At 38.9% G+C, this 8,154-nt stretch overlaps 1 long non-coding RNA gene across 1 annotated transcript; it reads left to right on the top strand.

The window, feature by feature from the left end:
- Positions 1-314: 314 nt before the first annotated feature.
- On the top strand, positions 315-8,148 carry LOC108447648. The gene is made up of 3 exons (XR_001863315.1): positions 315-869; positions 2,793-2,905; positions 5,297-8,148. It is a non-coding gene; the product is annotated as an uncharacterized LOC108447648 (long non-coding RNA).
- Positions 8,149-8,154: the final 6 nt, after the last annotated feature.

Here is an 8,154-nt window from a genome sequence, read left to right as displayed (position 1 = left end):
CTGCAATGAAGAAAGCAGAAGCAACAGATTGCTCCTTGCAGGAGCAATCACCCCTCCTTCTGCTCTGCTCTCACTCCAAAATAGTCACCGTTCATCTATTTTGCTGGCCTCTTACTGAGGAGCAGCTGGATAGCTGGCTGCACAGGGGATGCAGATGTCCCTTCCAGCACAGGTATTCAGGCAGCAGAATCCTTGCCAGCCCAGTTTATGAAACAGAGAGACCTATTTCATTCCTTGGTTCTGTGTGCCCCCAAAGAATAACTAGACACACATCTTTGAAGAGTCCTAAAACGCAAAACCTAAAGAGCAGCAAATTAGTGAAAGGAGAAAGCACAACAAGACAATTTCCTCAAGCACCTACACTGAGATCCTCCATTTCAGGGTGAAAAATAATTTTATGCATTTCCTTAATGAAATAGCAATCCCTTAATTTCTAACAAGGAAGCCTGCTTAAACAGTAGCAGATCCTAGATCAATACCTTAGACCTGGTTTAACGCTTTATGCTTTTGTTTTGGTGCCTTTAAAAGCATAACTCAAATAGGAGTCCCTGATATTTGTTCTTAGAATTCATTCTATTCCTGTATTTGCTTGAATACAAGCCAGAAAGAAACGAACTACAGACCTGAGTGTCAGAAAAAAAATATATGATCAAGGGTACATATACAGTATTCACTATTCCATACATTCTTTAAATTGCTGGGGTGGGTAAAGGTGTTCTCCCATTTAGCTCATGCATTTTCATTTACTGAATTAAAAAAGCTTTTGTTGATCAGTATTCTTTGCTTTCTTTTAGGTTCCTAGTTGCTGCCATTTTACATAGCATACTGTCTGGTCCTGACTGCCTATGAGTCAGCTCAGTTTTAAGAAGGTAGGTGGAGAGGCTGTGTTTGGGCCAGCTGACGAGAGTGATGGTTGTTTCCCAGTTAGTTTTGAACTAGAAATAGTTTGTTGGGGAGCATGGGGTGGGCATCCTCAGAAACATGGTTGTGTTAATTCTAGAGGGTGCATTACAGTGATTTTTCTAGGTGTTGTGCCCAGGAAAGAATGGTTTCACCACTGTGTTCTGATTTTGCATTTCTACATGCTTACATAAGAAAAACACCTTGCTGATTTGCAAATAGAAACACTCGAGGCCCCCACACTGTATGAGTAAATCGCTTTTTTGAACTCTAGATCAAATTCCAATTATTTTACTTTCAAAAAAGCGTCCGTTAAAACATGATTTATTTCCTGAGTAAGACCATACTGCAAGAACCTGCACAAAGGATGATAAGGACATTCCCTTTTTAGATAACTGAATGACATAGCACCCAATTAAATCACACACTTTACCTGTACAAGCATCAATTTAGAGGACATATTCCAGGTCAGCCTTACTGACTTTTCTGCCCACTTTTTGCTAACCATGGAGGAATACAAATTAATCTCATGAGTGGGATATTAGCAAGCTTCAGTGGATTAAGTCCCAGCTATACAAGGCAACCATTGCCAAGAGGACTAGGGAACACCATCAAGAGTTCACTAGTCTGTCCACTTTGACAGTGGGATACATTGACACTTACTACAAATCTTTGTTCAGAAGGGACTAGAGCAAGGTAGCCAGAGTGCTGTAAATTCACACCTTAGCTTACTTCTCTCTAATCTGCCTATGTCAGACACATTGATGAAAGACGAGATTTTAAACTGATTACACTGAGAAAATCCGAAAAGTTGTCTGATCACTGAAGTTCACACTCAAAACCAGACTCTCTGACTTAGCTTAGCTGGTTCAGAATAGAAGTCAATGTAAGTGGCTGCAGATGAATTTGGTCTAGCTTAAGTGAATCATCAAATAAAGTCTTCTACACTAAAATCCTGTAGTATGTTTTCTCAGACAGCATGACTCAATCCTTAGCTATCAGCTGGATTCTGACCTTGACTTAGGTGAAGGCTCGGATAAAGGTGACCTGAGCCATCAGTCCTGACAATCCTGCCTTCTGTCAGGGCTTTATGGAAGCACCAGAAAAAAATACACTTTCCTTAAGGCAAATTACCACTTCCCTTGGAATTTTCAGAAGCTCATTAGTACTTAAGGAAACAACAATACTTACATTGTGTCTGTATTGTACTGTGCTTTTTTTGATCACTAGAGCATTGAAAAAGCCGTGGTGTTATGCACAGTAAACACAGCGCAAAACGAAATTTGACTGGCATCACCTCACGAAGAATCACTTCAAAGTTTGTATCTTTCCTGTGCAGGTGAAGAGTTTATGTTTTAGCCATGCAGTTTTCCTGAGGGAGGAAAATAAATCTAACACAAAAGACACTGTTAAATCACAATTACCTCTTCTGTGTTTGCATGTTTGTGTTTTTTTCAGTTGATCCCATCTCTTTAGTGATAAAGCTGTTTGAAATGAGGAAAATGTATAGTGCCATTTCTAGAATTAGTCCAGTTATGTGCTCACATTGTAGCTGTCAGTTCATTATACAGTTTCCACATGAAATTTTAAAGCCTTTAACAGCATTAATATTGTATTAAATAAAGTTTTGGTCACTGCATGTGCTAGTTTCCCAAAAGTTTGATCTCTTTCATATATTGAAAAGTTTGGAGCATGTGCCCCCTCAGACATGCTACCACTGCTTTGTTTCAAAATGAAACGTGTTGCTTAAACAAATAATCCTGTAGGCCCACCACTTTTGTCTGCCCTACCAAGGTCCTACCAAGTACTTCAGCTATCCTGATACAGATTTTGTGGGGCTGTGCTATTATATTAATAATTGAGATTTAAAATTTCCTTTTGCTTAAGTATAGAATTTTTAAACCAGACTATTTCACTGATGCCTTCCACCAAGAAAGCCCACCAACACTTTCATTGGAATATTTTGGAGACAATGGCAAAGCTGGTTTCTGGATAAATCAAGAAGGTGAGTGACAGCCTCTTTGCCATCTATGAATATCAGGGATTCAGACATGGGTCTCAGAGGAAGGTGGACAGAAGCTCTGTAGAGACCTGTGCCCACCTCTCACTGCTCTTCCCCTCCTTCTGCCACAAGCTACCTCCTTCCTGGGATTTCCCAGAGGTAGCTAACCTGCATTTGAAACATGATAAAGAAGAAATACTGAATGAGGCATAAAAACAAGCCACTCTGTTCATCCAGTATCAATAATGCTGCCAGACTGGTGTGAACTTCTTCCTTTTGAAGTCCTAAGAGAGCTGACAACAGGTTAAACAATGACGGTGTGACTGTTGTAGCTGCTGAATATAAACAACTGATCACAGATGACAGAAGATGAAGAAGTGAGAGAATGTACATCACAGTCAGTTAGTGATCTGCTGGGTGATGTGCTGAACTGATACAAGCATACTTATGGTTCAAGTCATAGGCTGAAGGTCAAAGTTGGAGGCTTGATGGGTCTGTCTTGATTTTCCAATTTTATCATGCATGGCCAGGAGGAGAATCTTGAGGCACAATAAAGCTTGGTTCTGCATACTGTGTATGGACTAGCACCACAGAGAAATGGCTGCTTAACTTTATCTTTCCCCCTTACTTCAAAAAGTGAGTAGCTTCCTTAACAGCTCAAGACAGAAACATATACTGGAACAATAATTTTTTCAGAATTATTTTATCATACAAGAAAGATAACATAAGATGATTAAAAATCTGGCTTCAATAAAGTCATTAGCAAAGCTCCTTCTAACTTTAGAAGCTTGGAATTTTATGTGAAAGACATTAATTGCAAAAGTGAAAAGCTTTGGTTTTGAAAAGTTGGAACATACATTTACATCCCTCTAGTGTTTTCCCAATACCCTCCTCCTCTTGCTGTTTCTAAGAACAAGAAACACAAGAGACCAACAAAGCTTTAGGTATTGGAAGAGAAAATTCTGCAACAGGACTGCTGAATGAAGTAATGGAACAGAAGAGTGGTTGGGTTTCTCTCATGTTCTGAATTTTGAAGATGCTTAATAACAATGTGGCATTTCAAGTTTCTAACAAAAGATATTATCTCACTAACATTACGTTTCAAACCAAAACTATTTTCTAACTAGTACTCAATGACCCAGAAAGCAACACATAACATACTCTCTTTTTAAAAACAGACCTATTAAAAATTTTAGTGAGTCTTCGTTCAGTAATAGCTTGATTAAAACTATTATTTCATTTTGTAATATGAGACACAAAGAGAAACCTAATGTGCTAAGAATATTTCAGCAAGCCTCCTACAATAGAAAACTGTAGCTCCTTAATAAAAGTATCTATCTGGTATACCAGTAGAACAGCAGACAAATGAGTAGTACACAATCTACTTGGATTTTCTGAGGTCTTTGACCAAAGATTGCAGGGGAAACCATAAGTACAGACCAAGGGATGGGAAAGTAGTTCTCATATTTAAAATAACTGAAGGCCTAGATGACAAAACAGAAAAATAAAATATCAAATTTCAGCATGTGAAAAGATAACTGTGAGGTCCATGATATCTCATGCTTCCATGTCTTCATATAGAAAGCCTATTGCTTAATAGAGTATCATCTGAAAAAGAAGACAAATAATAGAAAAGTATTTGTTATTCAGACACCCAAAAAATGACAGCAATGCCTCTTCTGGTTCCTGCCTTATAACTCTCTTTACTCACTCTTCTGTAATGATTATTCTCCATAAAAAAACCAGCAAAGCAGTCCTAAATGTCTGTAAGACACCAAAAAAATAATAACACTTAAAAGCTTTTTTCTCTCAGAGAAAAATAGCAAGCTTTTACTTTAGGCTTACTCTTGTAGTGAGAATAGTGGTAGTTCTCTTGTAATTTGTTTTTTATATTCTGCCAATGTCCAGTTCTGCTGTCTCAGACAAGGTAAAGGGGAAACTGTTGTCATCAACAAATCAGCTGTAACAAGTTCTAAACCTGTTCTTGCTCAGAAGAGCATCAAAAATGCTTTAAGTTGCATCCCTTGGCTCACTTGAAGGCATTTTTCTCTAGTTAGCCTCTAGGTCAGAAATTAACTGCTGCTACCTCTCCTCCTTTTCCAAGGTAGGACTTGGCTTACTTTTCATTATGCCCTTTATGAACCAACAGTCTCTTGCCCGTACACTGCTACACAACTAGTCAAGAGGAAAGAAATATTACCTAACTCTGATAGGGGGTGGGGGCATGTGTGTTATCTGAATTTGCTTGTGAATATACTGAACAGCTTTTGATAGCTACGGGGAGGTATGTTGTAAACTCTCTGTAATGAATACTTGTAGACATGAATGTTTGTGCATACCTTCACTATAAGAACAAGTTGAAGCCTGTACCATTTATATTGTCTTATTTTTCAGAATTGCACCCCTCTGAGACTCTTCTCCTGAAGAAGATTTTATGTGATCACTGTATAAATTGGTAGAGTTCACAGATAAGCATTATGAGACTTTTCTTGATGGAAGCTGGAGAGGACAAACAGCATTTACTTCATTCTCAATAGGAAAAGCCTGCAACAGTAGGTTTGATTTTGAAGATAATTCCTCTGTGAAATCCATTTAATGCAAATTATAAGACAGAATATATATAAGAGAGAAATCGGTCCTTCAGGTAATTATACTGCCTTCTTCAGGAGGAAAAGCGATCTGTCTCACAGAGAACTCTAAGCAAGCCTGATACTACAATATTTATGTCTGTGGTAAGTCTATATTTAGAACTGTCATGAGTTACGAGGCTGAGAACAAGAGTCAAGTGATGTCTATCAAAAAATTTATTGATACATACAATATCTTCTTTGTCTTATACCTTTGCCTTTTACTTATGAAAAATTAAATTTCTCTAACTTGTGGAAGTGAATTTAAAAGCATAACTTAAAGTCTCAGTCCTGCCAGCAACTCTGTATGAGAAGCCCTAACTAATGAAAAGCCCCTGCTGGATCTCTAAGGTGTGTACATGGTGGGTTTTGTTTGGGGGAACAAGAGTCTGGAGAGAACAAGCTCCTTTAAGCTCTCAAGTCAAAGGAAGAGATAGTAAACATCCCTTTTATGCCTGTGCTTTTCAGAATCCAGTAAAGAGTTCAGTGGCAAGTACAATGCCTTTAAAGTTCCATCATCAGGTTCACTATAAGACTCCAAGTTTAATGATGAGCTCAGGATGCAGAAAGGAAAACTTCATACAGTATCTTTTATGAGACCAGCTGACATAGTTGGAAGTAGACCAGCTTTGAAGCACACCAGCCCTCCCAAAGTCTATTATACAAGCAGAACCTTTTCCACATTGTACAGTCTTACAGCTATTTTGGGTGGTAATTTACTTGTGTTAATCAGTTACACAGTTTATCCAATTATGCGACACTCATAAAACCAAATTGTAGGCAGACACAGTACATTCACATTGGATAGGGATTTACAGTGCAAGATGAAGTGTTTGTGGAAAGGACTTTGGAGTCTTTAAAAACTTCCATTTAATATAGCACCAAGACTGGGGCATACTCAGAACCCAATGTCTCCATCACATTTGGCAGTGGTGCCCGATTATTCAGTACAGCCTCCTGAATCACCAAAACCACTTCCTGCAGCGGACTTTCTGCAAATCTCTTATCCAAGTACTGACCCAGCCCAGCCCTGCTTAGCTGTATGAAATCATAGCCTAAGGCAGTGTGACTCCAAGCACAAACAGCATACATCTGCCATTTCAGCTCAGTTAGTTGTCTTCTTCAGAAAAGAGCCTTCCTTTCAAGGCAGTCATAAGATGCAGTCTTATAGGAAGGGTTATTCTCCTCTAGTAAAATCATCTGAGTATATTCAAATATCAGTTTGTCTTTCCTATTCTGGTCAATGGTGAAAACAATGCCTATGCTACACAACGTTGTTTGAATTTGGTGGTAACTTCCTGTTCTGATCACTGGTTGTGTAGTAACTATTATTAAAATGGGTAAGCAAGCAAAGATGATCTAAAAATTAAAAATATCACTGTGGGATCAATTTAGGAACAAACACAGCTTTCTACAGGTAATCAGAGCCTTTGACAACATTCAATACAGCAAACCTTTTCAAGTCTGAGTGTTTAAATTTAGGTGCCTAAACAAAAAATAAGCACACATTTAGAAAACATTGTATATAAAACCATTATTACATTTCCAGAAGTGTTAAGACTTTTACAGGTCTTACTGATTTTACTCAACATCTCTGACAATCATAGCAGGAGATCTGAAAATTATAGCCTATATTTGTATCTGGAAAAAAAAAAAGTACTAAGTTTACACAGATGCAGGCTTCTGTCAGGGCATATCCTGATCTCTGCCTACAGCCTGAATAACTATGCAACATGCAGGACTGCTGTGCAAGTATTCTTGCCCCACAGCCATGAACAAGAAGCAGTGCAGCTGCTGTTGCAGCCCATGTGCTATTGTAACAGGGCAGCTGCTGTAGTTCCTCACAGTTATGGAAGCATGTCCCATACACGCCATGTTCTCTAAACTGTTTCACCTTGAAACAGGCTGTGCAGTAATTCAGGGTCAGCTTGCACAGACCTAGGGCTCTACCAAAGTCACAAGGTGGATATTCCACATGCAAGCTCCCAATGTGCCGTCTCCCATGTGGTAACAAAAATATGTTCGAACCTATGCATAGAGTAAATACATTTTGTACCAGAAATAAATCTGAATTAGTGCACAATTTCGGGGGTTTTTAGCTGGTCACACTAAAAATTTGGTGTTATTTCATTATAATAAGTTGGTACTGTTAGTATTGTTTAAAAAAAAGACATTTTCTTCCCTGTTTCTCTTTGCACTTATGCTGACAGACCTCTAGCCCAGTTCATCTGCATATAAAATGAAACAAAATTTATAACAATAAGATCTTGCTCCACTTAACAAGGATGTATCACTCCCCTACCCCTCGGTAAATTATTTTGCTGGAGGCTACATCATTCTCTCTGAGTAGTATGTTGGGAGTTGACAGAGGCGTGAATAATTCGCGGCGTAGAAGCCTCCCCAGCCGAGCTGAGCTGCAGCATGTTGGGCCAGCCTTTGATGCAGACTGGTTGGGCAGGTTCCTGGGCGCCCCAGGAACCGGTCTGACAGGCCTGTTATGCCAACAAATTCTGGTATGATTCCATGCTCTCCAGAATGCAGAAACCTGCCCAGCCAGTTAAATGAAAGGCATATTAGGTTATCCATTGCACATTGTATATATCTTAGGTGCAGCAGATCTCCTCT

The sequence above is a fragment of the Corvus brachyrhynchos genome, unplaced genomic scaffold, assembly GCF_000691975.1.
Source record: "Corvus brachyrhynchos isolate BGI_N302 unplaced genomic scaffold, ASM69197v1 scaffold106, whole genome shotgun sequence".
Taxonomy (NCBI): Eukaryota; Metazoa; Chordata; class Aves; order Passeriformes; family Corvidae; genus Corvus; species Corvus brachyrhynchos.
Note: the sequence above shows the minus strand (reverse complement) of the source record. Positions and strands in the feature narration are given on the sequence as shown.